This window comes from Trachypithecus francoisi, unplaced genomic scaffold (genome assembly GCF_009764315.1).
Source record: "Trachypithecus francoisi isolate TF-2019V2 unplaced genomic scaffold, Tfra_2.0 Lachesis_group8, whole genome shotgun sequence".
NCBI classification, from domain to species: Eukaryota; Metazoa; Chordata; class Mammalia; order Primates; family Cercopithecidae; genus Trachypithecus; species Trachypithecus francoisi.
In genome coordinates, this window is record NW_022681473.1 from 75687457 (window position 1) to 75700722 (window position 13266).

The 13266-nt window shown below is 43.9% G+C and overlaps 1 protein-coding gene across 12 annotated transcripts in view; it reads right to left on the reverse strand.

The window, feature by feature from the left end:
- Positions 1 to 8828, reverse strand: part of SYTL2 (synaptotagmin like 2) — a 122472-nt gene extending 113644 nt beyond the window's left edge. For 6 of the 12 annotated variants that reach the window (XM_033206457.1, XM_033206452.1, XM_033206455.1 and 3 more), the window contains exon 1: positions 8612 to 8819. The gene's annotated coding sequence lies outside the window, so the exon portion shown is untranslated. Of the gene's footprint in view, positions 1 to 8611 lie in introns of all 12 variants that reach the window. The other 6 variants (XM_033206443.1, XM_033206444.1, XM_033206446.1 and 3 more) reach the window with 2 other exon arrangements.
- Positions 8829 to 13266: the final 4438 nt, after the last annotated feature.

Below are 13266 nucleotides of genomic sequence, written 5' to 3' on the forward strand. Positions count from 1 at the left end.
AGAAGTGTAGAGAAAAAAGAGTAAAAAGAAATGAACAAAGCCTCCAAGATATATGGGATTATGTGAAAAGACCAAATCTACGTCTGATTGGTGTGCCTGAAAGTGATGGGGAAAATGGAACCAAGTTAGAAAACACTCTGCAGCATATCATCCAGGAGAACTTCCCCAATCTAGTAAGGCAGGCCAACATTCAAATTCAGGAAATACAGAGAACGCCACAAAGACACTCCTCGAGAAGAGCAACACCAAGACACATAATTGTCAGATTCACCAAAGTTGAAATGAAGGAAAAAATGTAAAGGGCAGCCAGAGAGAAAGGTCGGGTTACCCACGAAGGCAAGCCCATCAGACTAACAGCAGATCTCTCAGCAGAAACTCTATAAGCCAGAGAGACTGGGGGCCAAAATTCAACGTTCTTAAAGAGAAGAATTTTCAGCCCAGAATTTCATATCCAGCCAAACTAAGTTTCATAAGTGAAGGAGAAATAAAATCCTTTACAGACAAGCAAATGCTTAGAGATTTTGTCACCACCAGGCCTGCCCTACAAGAGATCCTGAAGGAAGCACTAAATGTGGAAAGGAACAACCAGTACCAGCCATTGCAAAAACATGCCAAAATGTAAAGTCCATCGATGCTAGGAAGAAACTGTATTAACTAACCAGCAAAATAACCAGCTAATATCATAATGACAGGATCAGGTTCACACATAACAATATTAACCTTAAATGAAAATGGACTAAATGCTCCAATTAAAACATATAGACTGGCAAATTGGATAAAGAGTCAAGACCCATCAGTTTGCTGTATTCAGGAGACCCAGCTCGCATGCAGAGACACACACAGGCTCAAAATAAAGGGATGGAGGAAGATCTACCACGGAAGAGCAAATGGAAAACAAAAAAAAGCAGGGGTTGCAGTCCTAGTCTCTGATAAAATAGACTTTAAACCATCAAAGATCAAAAGAGACAAAGAAGGCCATTACATAATGGTAAAGGGATCAATTCAACAGGAAGAGCTAACTATCCTAAATACATATGCACCCAATACAGGAGCACCCAAATTCATAAAGCAAGTCCTTAGAGACTTACAAAGAGACTTAGACTCCCATACAATAATAATAGGAGACTTTAACACCCCACTGTCAACATTAGACAGATCAACAAGACAGAAAGTTAACAAGGATATCCAGGAATTGAACTCAACTCTGCACCAAGCAGACCTAATAGATATATACAGAACTCTCCACCCCAAATCAACAGAATATACATTCTTCTCAGCACCACATCACACTTATTCCAAAATTGACCACATAGTTGGAAGTAAAGCACTCCTCAGTAAATGTAAAAGAACAGAAATTATAACAAACTGTCTCTCAGACCAAAGTGCAATCAAACTAGAACTCAGGACTAAGAAACTCAATCAAAACTGCTCAACTACGTGGAAACTGAACAACCTGCTCCTGAATGACTACTGAATACATAACTAAATGAAGGCAGAAATAAAGATGGTCTTTGAAACCAATTAGAACAAAGATACAACACACCAGAATCTCTGGGACACATTTAAAGCAGTGTGTAGAGGGAAATTTATAGCACTAAATGCCCACAAGAGAAATTAGGAAAGATCTAAAATTGACACCCTAACATCACAATTGAAAGAACTAGAGAAGCAAGAGCAAACACATTCAAAAGCTAGCAGAAGGCAAGAAATAACTAAGATCACAGCAGAACTGAAGGAGATAGAGACACAAAAAACCCTCCAAAAAGTCAATGAATCCAGGAGCTGGTTTTTTTGAAAAGATCAACAAAATTGATAGACCGTTAGCAAGACTAATAAAGAAGAAAAGAGAACCAGGCCGGGCGTGGTGGCTCAAGCCTGTAATCCCACCACTTTGGGAGGCCGAGATGGGCGGATCACGAGGTCAGGAGTTCGAGACCATCCTGGCTAACATGGTGAAACCCCGTCTCTACTAAAAATACAAAAAACTAGCCGGGCGAGGTGGTGGGCGCCTGTAGTCCCAGCTACTCAGGAGGCTGAGGCAGGAGAATGGCGTAAACCCGGGAGGCGGAGCTTGCAGTGAGCTGAGATCCGGCCACTGCACTCCAGCCTGGGCGACAGAGCGAGACTCCGTCTCAAAAAAAAAAAAAAAAAAGAAAAGAGAGAAGAAAAATAGATGCAACAAAAAATGATAAAGGAGGTATCACCACCGATCCCACAGAAATACAAACTACCATCAGAGAATACTGTAAACACCTCTACACAAATAAACTAGAATATCTACAAGGAATGAATAATTTCCTGGACACTTACACCCTCCCAAGACTAAACCAGGAAGAAATTGAATCCCTGAATAGACGAATAGCAGGCTCTGAAATTGAGGCAATAATTAATAGCCTACCAACCAAAAAAAGTCCAGGACCAGATGGATTCACAGTTGAATTCTACCAGAGGTACAAGGAGGAGCTGGTACCATTCCTTCTGAAACTATTCCAATCAATAGAAAAAGAGGGAATCCTCCCTAACTCATTTTATGAAGCCAAAATCACCCTGATACCAAAGCCTGGCAGAGACACAACAAAAAAGGAGAATTTTAGAACAATAGCCCTGATGAACATCGATGCAACAATCCTCAATAAAATACTGGCAAACCGAATCCAGCAGCACATCAAAAAGCTTATGCACCATGATCAAGTGGGCTTCATCCCTGGGATGCAAGGCTGGTTCAGCATATGCAAATCAATACATGTAATCCAGCATTTAAATAGAACCAAAGACAAAAACCACATGATTATCTCAATAGATGCAGAAAAGGCGTTTGACAAAATTCAACAACCCTTCATGCTGAAAACTCTCAATAAATTCAGTATTGATGGAACATATCTCAAAATAATAAGAGCTGTTTATGACAAACTCACAGCCAATATCATACTGAATGGGCAAAAACTGGAAGCATTCCCTTTGAAAACTGGCACAAGACAGGGATGCCCTCTCTCACCACTCCTATTCAACATAGTCTTGGAAGTTCCGGCCAGGGCCATCGGGCAAGAGGAAGAAATCAAGGGTATTCAGTTAGGAAAAGAAGAAGTCAAATTGTCCCTGTTTGCAGATGACATGATTGTATATTTAGAAAACCCCATCGTCTCAGCCCCAAATCTCCTTAAGCTGATAAGCAACTTCAGCAAAGTCTCAGGATACAAAATCAATGTGCAAAAATCACAAGCATTCTTATACACCAGTAACAGACAAACAGCCAAATCATGAATGAACACCCATTCACAATAGTTTCAAAGAGAATAAAATACCTAGAAATCCAACTTACAAGGGATGTAAAGGACCTCTTCAAGGAGAACTACAAAACAATGCTCAGTGAAATAAAAGAGGACACAAACAAATGGAAGAACATACCATGCTCATGGATAGGAAGAATCGATATTGTGAACATGGCCATACTGCCCAAGGTAATTTATAGATTCAATGCCATCCCCATTAAGCTATCAATGGCTTTCTTCACAGAATTGGAAAAAACTGCTTTAAAGTTCATATGGAACCAAAAAAGAGCCTGCATTGCCAAGACAATCCTAAGCAAAAAGAACAAAGCTGGAGGCATCACACTACCTGACTTCAAACTATACTACAAGGCTACAGTAACCAAAACAGCATGGTACTGGTACCAAAACAGAGATGTAGACCAATGGAACAGAACAGAGGCCTCAGAAATAATACCACACATCTACAGCCACCTGATCTTTGACAAACCTGACAAAAACAAGCAATGGGGAAAGGATTCCCTATTTAATAAATGGTGCTGGGAAAATTGGCTAGCCATTAGTAGAAAGCTGAAACCGGATCCTTTCCTTACTCCTTATACGAAAATTAATTCAAGATGGACTAGAGACTTAAATGCTAGACCTAAAACCATAAAAACCCTAAAAGAAAACCTAGGTAATACCATTCAGGACATAGGCATGGGCAAGGAGTTCATGTCTAAAACACCAAAAGCAACAATAACAAAACTCAAAATTGACAAATGGGATCTAATTAAACTAAAGAGCTTCTGCACAGCAAAAAGAAACTACCATCAGAGTAGTTGGCAGGCAACCTACAGAATGGGAGAAAAATTTTGTAATCTACTCGTCTGACAAAGGGCTAATATCCAGAACCTACAAAGAACTCAAACAAATTTACAAGAAAAAAACAAACAACCCCATCAAAAAGTGGGCAAAGGATATGAACAGACACTTCTCAAAAGAAGACATTCATACAGCCAACAGACACATAAAAAAATGCTCATCATCACTGGCCATCAGAGAAATGCAAATCAAAACCACAATGAGATACCATCTCACATCAGTTAGAATGGCAATCATTAAAAAATCAGGAAACAACAGGTGCTGGAGAGGATGTGGAGAAACAGGAACACTTTTACACTGTTGGTGGGACTGTAAACTAGTTCAACCATTGTGGAAAGCAGTGTGACGATTACTCAAGGATCTAGAACTAGAAATACCATTTGACCCAGCCACCCCATTACTGGGGATATACCCAAAGGTTTATAAATCATGCTGCTATAAAGACACATGCACACGTATGTTTACTGCAGCACTATTCACAATAGCAAAGACTTGGAATCAACCCAAATGTCCATCAGTGACAGACTGAATTAAGAAAATGTGGCACATATACACCATGGAATACTATGCAGCCATAAAAAAGGATGAGTTCATGTCCTTTGTAGGGACATGGATGCAGCTGGAAACCATCATTCTCAGCAAACTATCACAAGAATAGAAAACCAAACACCGCATGTTCTCACTCATAGGTGGGAACTGAACAATGAGATCACTTGGACACAGGAAGGGGAACATCACACACCAGGGCCTATTGTGGGGATGGGGGAGGGGGGAGGAATAGCATTAGGAGATATACCTAATGTAAATGACGAGTTAATGGGTGCAGCTCACCAACATGGCACATGTGTACATATGTAACAAACCTGCACATTGTGCACATGTACCCTAGAACTTAAAGTATAATAAAAAATTAAAAAATTTAAAAATATTAATAGCATACACACATGCATGCAATCCAAGTAACAAACAATAACATCTGACACTTGATCCTTATAGTGACTCTGGTAAGTGAGGATAGAATTTGTTCATTATCATCAATTTACAGAAGAGGAAACCAGCTGAGAGAAGCCATCTGTCTTGCCCAAGGTCACACAGGTAACAAAATGTAATGCTGGGGCAATGACTTTCTCTAGGTCCCTTTTGAATTTTCTGCAAATTACTGTGCAAATTAGTTTTTGAATTTTCTGCTCAAATTTGGCACATCAGCAACACTAAAGAGCTACCTTCTTTGTTATATTTGAGATGTTTAGCAAGGAGTACAGTTTGACCCTGCGTTTTCAACAGCAGCCCCGTGGCCCAGCACTCATCTCTCCCAGAAGATAAATACAGGGAAATTATGAGGGGTGAACTTCGGGGCTCACAAACAAAATTAACCTTCATAATGCTTTTAATTATTAATAATTTATTGTCTACATTCTTTCAAAAACAATCTGAGACAGCTCTTAGCTCTGACAATAATTCAGTCAAAAGGGTTGTATTTACTTGTGTTTTTAAAATTTATTAATATAGATGCAAAGAAAAAGATTTGGAAGGATATATCCCCAGTTTCGCTTTAATTATTTCTGAGTATAGATTTATTGATATCATTATTATAATTATTAGAGATAGAGTCTTGCTCTGTCACCCAGGCTGTAGTGCAGTCGCATGATCTCAGTTCACCACAACCTCCGCCTCCCGAGTTCAAGAGATTCTCCTGCCTCAGCCTCCTGAGTATCTCACTGAGCTGGGACTACAGGCGCACGCCACCACGCCCAGCTAAGTTTTGTATTTTTAGTCGAGATGGGGGGTTTCACCATATTGGCCAGGCTGGTCTCGAACTGCTGACCTCATGAACCACCTGCCTCAGCCTCCCAAAGTGCTGGGATTACAGACATTAGCCACCGCACCTGGCCTGGTGTTATTATTAACGTTAATCTGGATCTTATTTTTTCTCCTGCAATGAATATGTTTAGTTTTGGTAACCAGAAAAACAATAAAGGATATTTTTATTTTAAAAACATTTTTCATTCTGAAAAGTGGGAAAAAGTGGATGTCTCTCCAGGGACTAGAGAAGCTCTATTACTGTGAACCAAAGAGTGGAAAATTCAAACAGTAGTCTAAGCCCTCTAGAACCTTGGTCCTACTTCACCATCTGGGTACTTGAAGCCCCTGAGAATATACAACAATCTGCCAGGATACCAGTTTTATTCAGATATTTTGAAGAAAAAACTTTATATTTTTAAATCAAAGTCAATATATTATGAAATCAAATGAAAAAAATTGCATAAGTGCAGGAGCACGTGTTGGTCTTCTCTTCCATTGCAGGATCTTCTATGGAAAAGTTTGGTAAGCCCTAAGACAAACATTATAATCTTATACCCCTCAACTTTTGAGAGAGAGACAAACCTCATTAATACCAAGTAAGTTCTCCTCTTAATTTAAAAAAAAAAGCCACATTTTTCTTCATCTACTGTATGTTTAAAAATTCTTTGTAGAACAGGTGACAAGCAAACATATTACCAGGGAGCTCTGGAAGCCTACACCGGCACAGTTCACCCTACCTCCCCAAAGAGGAGAAACACCTAGACTAGCATCTGGGTTTTGAAGATGGTGGAACCTGGGCTTCCCCTAGGCTGCCTCACATTTCTACAAGGCAGCAGACCACTCTGCAAAAGGTGCTAATTCATCCATTCCACAAGTGTTTATTGAGCAAAACTTGAAAAAGTCCTCTTAGGGGACAGTGGAATCATTCACCAACCAACGGTTAGGGCTAACAGGTCAGATGTGGACAATCAATCTTTCATTAGACCCCAAACCACCTCTAGGATAAAGCAAACAGGGCCCTGCCCCACCCACGTACTAGCAGCTGGACAGGATTAGGGTAGGCCTTCTAGAACAGGACTGCTGCTGAGAGGCTAAGGCAGTCACGGATTACCTCAGAATAACGGAAACTCCTGCACCATACATGACATAATAGCTCTAAGATGTTTTGCATAGTGCCTGACACCTGGTGAGAACACAATAATGTTAGACATTTTTGCTGTCCTTATTCCAGCTTGCTCTTACTTAAGGAGCACAAAGAAAGTGTAAAATACACAGGTTTTAGAATCAGATTGGATTTGAATCCCAGCTATGCTACTTCCTAGCTAAGTGACTCAAGGAAGCAATCTTTCTGAGCCTGTTTCTCACCTATAAAATACAGTATAGTGTATCACCCCTCATGTAACTTTGTGAGAATTAAGGATATATCACATACAAAGAAGTGTCTGAGCCATAGTAAGTGCCCAGTAAACAACAGTCAACATTGCCCTGCTGCCGTCCCCACACCTTCTCTTCTCCTTCCTTGCTGCTCTTGATGGGTTCTGCAATCTGATTTCACCTGGATACCACACTAAGGGTGAGAATAGGCAGAAATTCAGGGGTGGAGGAAAGAGAGGGGAGGGAAATGCTGGAGACCTTCTATAGAAATCCAGCCAAGTCTTCAGCTCCTTTCAATCATCCTACCCTATCTGGTTGCTTCATCCAGCAGACAGCAGGGGTCACCATCCTGGTGGGGAATGGCTGCCAACAGGGGGAAGGGAAGCTGGATGGCAGTTTGCATCCACCCCGCCTTCCAGGGTCTGTCTGTCTGAAGCCCCACCGGGCTTCATCTGCACATCCCTGCGGGGCTGTGTGGCTCAGCGGGCTGACAGTGTGACTCACAGCCTGTTCTTATCTAGGCTTCTATCTCAACCCTGAGCTCAAAGCCCTGGAGGCTGCTGGTCACAAACCAGCACTAACTGAAAAGAAGAACTTTTCATTAAGGCAGGAAATGGAGCCCCTCAAGGTCAGAAGGGATTTATAAAGAGAGGAGGAAGGAAAGGGAAGAGGCGGCAGGATGGGTGCAGAGAAAGAGAGACCCATTTCCTATATGCTGGTGGAGCCCTGTGTCTTAGACGCTAAAAACAGTCGTTTTTCCATTTTGAAGGATGATAAAGCCCACTCGTGTAGTTTATAGCTCGCCGTGGGACGAGGTGTGGGTATGGAAGAGAATTTCAAAACGAGTCTTATTTTCAAAGGAGAAATCATCATCCCCTGGCCGGCCCCTCCCAACACCCCACCTGTAAACAGGTCCTGACGCTCCTACCTTTCCGCACCTGAGCAATCTGGGGGCAGTTACTCCGCAGCCAGGTCTCTCCAGCACCCAGCCCCAAGCCCAGGTCAGTCCCTGAAAGCCCCAGAAAACGCGACAGCTCAGGAGAACCCTCGCCTACCCCGGCATCCCAGCTTCCTGGCCGCCTGAGCAGCGGAGGTGGCTCTGGAGTAGGTGGGAAACTGAGGAAAGGAGCTTTCCCAGTGCCAAAACGCAGTTCCCATTTTAGAACTGGGAAGACTAAGGAACATCATTCTACACCACCTCCCTCACTTAACAGAGGAGGAAGCAGAGACCAAGAGAGGGAAACAAAGTTGCCAGAGGTAACACAGCGAGTGGGCAAAGTAGAGACTGGAACCCGAGTCCGCACCTCGGAGTCGCTGCCGGGCAGGGAGCGCGCCTCGCCGTCTCTCTCGTCTTCTGGCCACCAGCCCTCGGCCTGGCGGTGCAAACTGCGCAGCCCCTGGCGCGGCGCGTTACCTTCCCCTAGGCTGGAAGGGCGCTGGCGGCTTTGCCCGGCTCGCACGCGCGCGGCGCGGCCCGAGTGTCGCCCGGCCCTGTCAACGCAGAGCGGCGTGCGCGAGCCCCCCCCCGCCCCGCGGGCGGCGGGCGGCGCGCCGGGGGTGGTCCCGGATGCTCGGGCCAATGGCGCTTCGCCTGCTCCCCGCCCCGACCCTCCCCTGTCTCCTCGCGGGCACCCAGCGCCCGCCAGCGCCAGCCCTCTCCCCTTTCCGCTCTTCGCCCTCCGCTCCCTCCTGCTGCTTCTCTCCCGTTCCTAGCCTCCTTCTCAAGTGTACCTTGCCCCGAAACAACTTGTTTTCTGTGCAAATAAAGCAGCACTGTCGTTATTGTCATTATTATTTTTATCACGGCGCGTTAGGGGTCCTTGGAGCCCGAGAGCCTGGAGCACTAGGAGCCCCGGCACTCAGAGAGGGGACAGCCACCGTGCAGGTAAAGGGGCGCGGAGGGTATGGAGCCGGGTCATGGGGTAAGTTGCTTTAACCTTGGGGATGTCAATTTCCTCACGTGTGAAATAGAAGGAGGAAAAAAAAATAAAGGCTTACAGGTTGTTGAGAGGACTAAATGAAGTGATGCTTTAAAATACAGTAATACCTACAGAGAAAGGTGAGGGTGTCATGTACTGCCTGAGCTACCTACTAGGGTATGCACAGAGGACTGGTAAGCTCCTAGAAGACACTGTCTGGCAGGGAGGGAGACAATACAGTGCAGTAAATACAATATTGTGGTCGGGCGCGGTGGCTCACGCCTGTAATCCCAGCATTTTGGGAGGCCAAGGCAGGTGGATAACCTGAGGTCAGGAGTTCGGGACCAGCCCGGCCAACATAGCAAAACTCTGTTCTAATTAGAAAAAAAGAAAAATTAGCCGTGTGTGGTGGTGAGCGCCCGTAGTCCCAGCTACTTAGGAAGCTGAGGCAGGAGACTCGCTTGAACCCGAGAGGCGGAGGCTGCAGTGAGCCAAGATCGCACCACTGCACTCCAGCCTGGGTGACAGAGCAAGACTCCATCCCAAAAAATAAACAAATAAATAAAATAATTTAGAAATCGTATCACGGCCCATTTTACAAGTTACCCATGATGGGGCCAGCCCAGGCAAACCTCAGCAGGTGAACCTTAGAGCCTTTTTCCTTATCATCTCCTGGACTAGGGTTGTCCATTCAACTGAGGGTGGCCCAGGTCTGCCTTTGGTTCTTCCAAAGGTCTTCCTTCTCCCAAACTTGCAAATACTTACCCTCAAGGGCCTCACGTAGTGCCTGGTGCAGGCTGCTAGCCTGGACCAAGAGTCCTGGTACTGTGCAGAGATGTATATTCTGGCTTTCATTCAGCCTTTGAGAACCTGGTATGTCCCTGTGCTGCGTGAGCACTCCACATGCAAAAGAGGAATAAGCCACTGGTCTTGCCTTTGAAGAGACAAATTTGTAAATAATTTCATTTTAGGATAAGTGTTATAATAGGTTTACAAAGTGTTGCAGAGTCACTACGCTGAAGGAGGGGGACAATAAAAACTTAAAAACAAATGTGACCAAGGTAGGTCTTGAAGGAAGGCTACAAATTAGGTCAGATTGAAGGGGTGACAGAACACTGGGTGCAGAGAGGCAGGCAGAGACATGGAGATGCCTGTTGTCTGTCATGGTTATTGCACAGGATTTGGGACAATGAGGCAGAGACGAAGCTAAGGAGGTCGGTGGGCAGATGTTGGAGGAGTGGCTGTACCTGCCTTGCCGAGGGAAGCAGGCTGTGTCCTGTTGGTGATGGCTGCTAGCGAATTATTTTAGGCAGGGGAGTAGCATGACCTCAGATGCTTTTGGTAGTTCACTTTCATTGTTGATTGCACCTGTCTTGGTTATCCCCTTCCTGCCCCTCTCTAGCTCTGGAGGGCAGGCACTGGGTCTTGCTCACCTCTGGGTGCCTTGCATCACCTGGCATAGGGCTTTGAAGGAACTAAATATATGCTGTTCCCAGTATCACTCCTCCCCTGGAAACAAATAGCAATGCCTAAATGCTAGAGAGGGTCGCAGGATCCTTGCTTCAGGTTGTGGGGCAGGCAAGCGGGGAGAAATTTTAAGGCAGTGTCTTGTTATGGCTCCCAATTCATCTAAATCTTGTATGACTCAGAGACTAAACCTTAGAGCTCTTGGCCAGGGTCCAAATACTGTTAGAAATGTCAATTTCTAATAGGACCTTAGACCAATTACTCAACCTCCCTGTGCTTCAGTTTGCCATTTGTTAGAGAGAAAATAATTGCACTGCTCTCTTAGGCCTACTGTGAAGATTAAAAGAAGATGCACATGTTTAGCATAATGCCTTGCATGTATAGAGTGCTGAATAAGCCTTGGTTAACATGATCATATCAAGTGAGCAGTGGCCTGTTCCACTTATCCCATAGGAACCCTTCAAAATGGTTTGCGTAGAAGTGACACTTAAACTTCACAGAATTCTAGGTTGACACTGAAGGGGAAGGCAAGATGATAGGGATACCATGGTGTAAGGTTAAATGCACAGACTTTGGTGCATCTCCTGGCTCTACCACAGAACTCGCTGGGTGACTTCGGACAAGTCAGTTAAATTTCCTTCTTTCGCTGGGTGACTTTGGACAAGTCTCCTTCCTGCCTCCCTCCCTCCCTCCCTTCCCTCCTTCCCCCCTTCCCTCCTTCCCTCCTTCCTTCCTTCCCTCCTTCCTTCCTTCCTTCCTTCCTTCCTTCCTTTATTGGCAGGGTCTCACTTTGCTGCCCAGGCAGTGGCACAAACACAGCTCACTGCAGCCTCAACCTCCCAAGCTCAAGCCGTCCTCCCACCTCAGCCTTCCAGGTAGCTGGGACTACAAGCACACACCACCACGCCCAGCTAATTATTTTATTCTTGGTAGAGATGTGGTTTCACAATGTTGACCTCTTGAGCTGAAGCAATCTGCCCACCTCAGCGTCTCTAAGTGTTGGGATTATGGGCGTGAGCCACTGCACCCAGCCTAAGTCACTTCTGTTAGTGATTGTTCTTCTATAAAATAGAAGTAGTCATATTACCTGCCCCATGCCAAGGAGATAACACATAACACATATAGCACATTGCCTGGCCCAAGGTAAGATCTCAATTCATGTTAGCTAATGGTGTGATAATGGTTGGAAGAGAGTTATTACAGTTTTTGGAAAGAATAATCTCCATGCCTCTGCCTGCCTCTCTGCACCCCAGTTTTCTGTCACCCCTTCCATCTGACCTAACTTGTAGCCCTCCTTCAAGATCTATCTTGGTTACATTTGAATTTAAGCTTTTATTGTCCCCCTCCTTCAGTGTATGTGACTGTAACTAATATATTGGAAAGCAGAAGTGTAATCCTGAAAAAAACTAAACCTACATGTAAAAGTTGGTGCTGGATCTGTGAAAACTAACTGGGACAGGAGTAGAAGTGAGCTTAGAAAACTGCAGGTGGGGCATGGGCTTGGAAGGGTTTTGTAGGTAGACTTATTTAAGTTGAGAACTCCTGTCTGAACAAGGATGAGATTCTTGTAGCTCTATGGAACTGAACAAAATGGAATATTGTTTGCAGAATTCTATATGACCACTCTCTGAGCTGCCTTCTTGGAATGGTGGAAGGCTGGTGCTTTTTAATGAGAATCTGAAATTTAACCCCTAACACCATCCAACAGTGACTTTGTAGAGTCACAGGCAAATTGCTAAATTGTTTAGTTTTATCAGCTAGTTAGTAAGTAAATATTCATTGGTAGCATAGGCTAGGTGTGGTTCCTTCAAGCTTGAAATATCCTCCCCTCTATTTCTGACCCAAGGAATCCTTCTTATGCATCAAGGCCTAGGACAAATGTCACAAGATTCGCCCTCTTAGACTGAATAAATTAATCCTTGCAACCGCTCCAATTCCCATGGTGTATTCCTCAAGCATTTTCTTGGCATTGATTTCATCCTGTCTTTATAGTTACTTGTCACAGGATCTGCCACTCCCGACTAATTTTAAAGCTCACCCGCCTCAGGGACCCCTTCTTTCTCTCGTATTTCTTCTTACCACTTCCATCCTTCTCCCCACCTCATCTCTACCCAAAATGACTTATACACAATAGGCACTAAATAAATGCTTGATAAATTGCATTGACAAGCAGGTCTCTCATAGTATGCATGTTACACAGAGTGGCACTTTTGCCACAATGAAAAAGTAAAAGAACCTTTCTCTTAAAGACATGACTTTGTCTTTAAGCTATGTGAATTTATAACTTCTTAACCACCAGAAATTGTAGATATTGCTAAAATGCTATATAATTATATCTGGCATGGTAATGTGGTTAGATGACTTATACCAGTTAGGTATCAAATGTACAGCATATAAAACACACTTTAGTCATGGTACTGGGTCACCAAAGCAAGAATTTGGTTTTTTAAATAATTTGTAAATGCTGAATATCCTTTTAACTTTCAAAAGTACAAAACTTTGGCCTTGAATCAAATTGTGTTAGCAATCTCTCCACAGTCTTTAATAATGCCTTGAACTTCTACAGCTCTTTG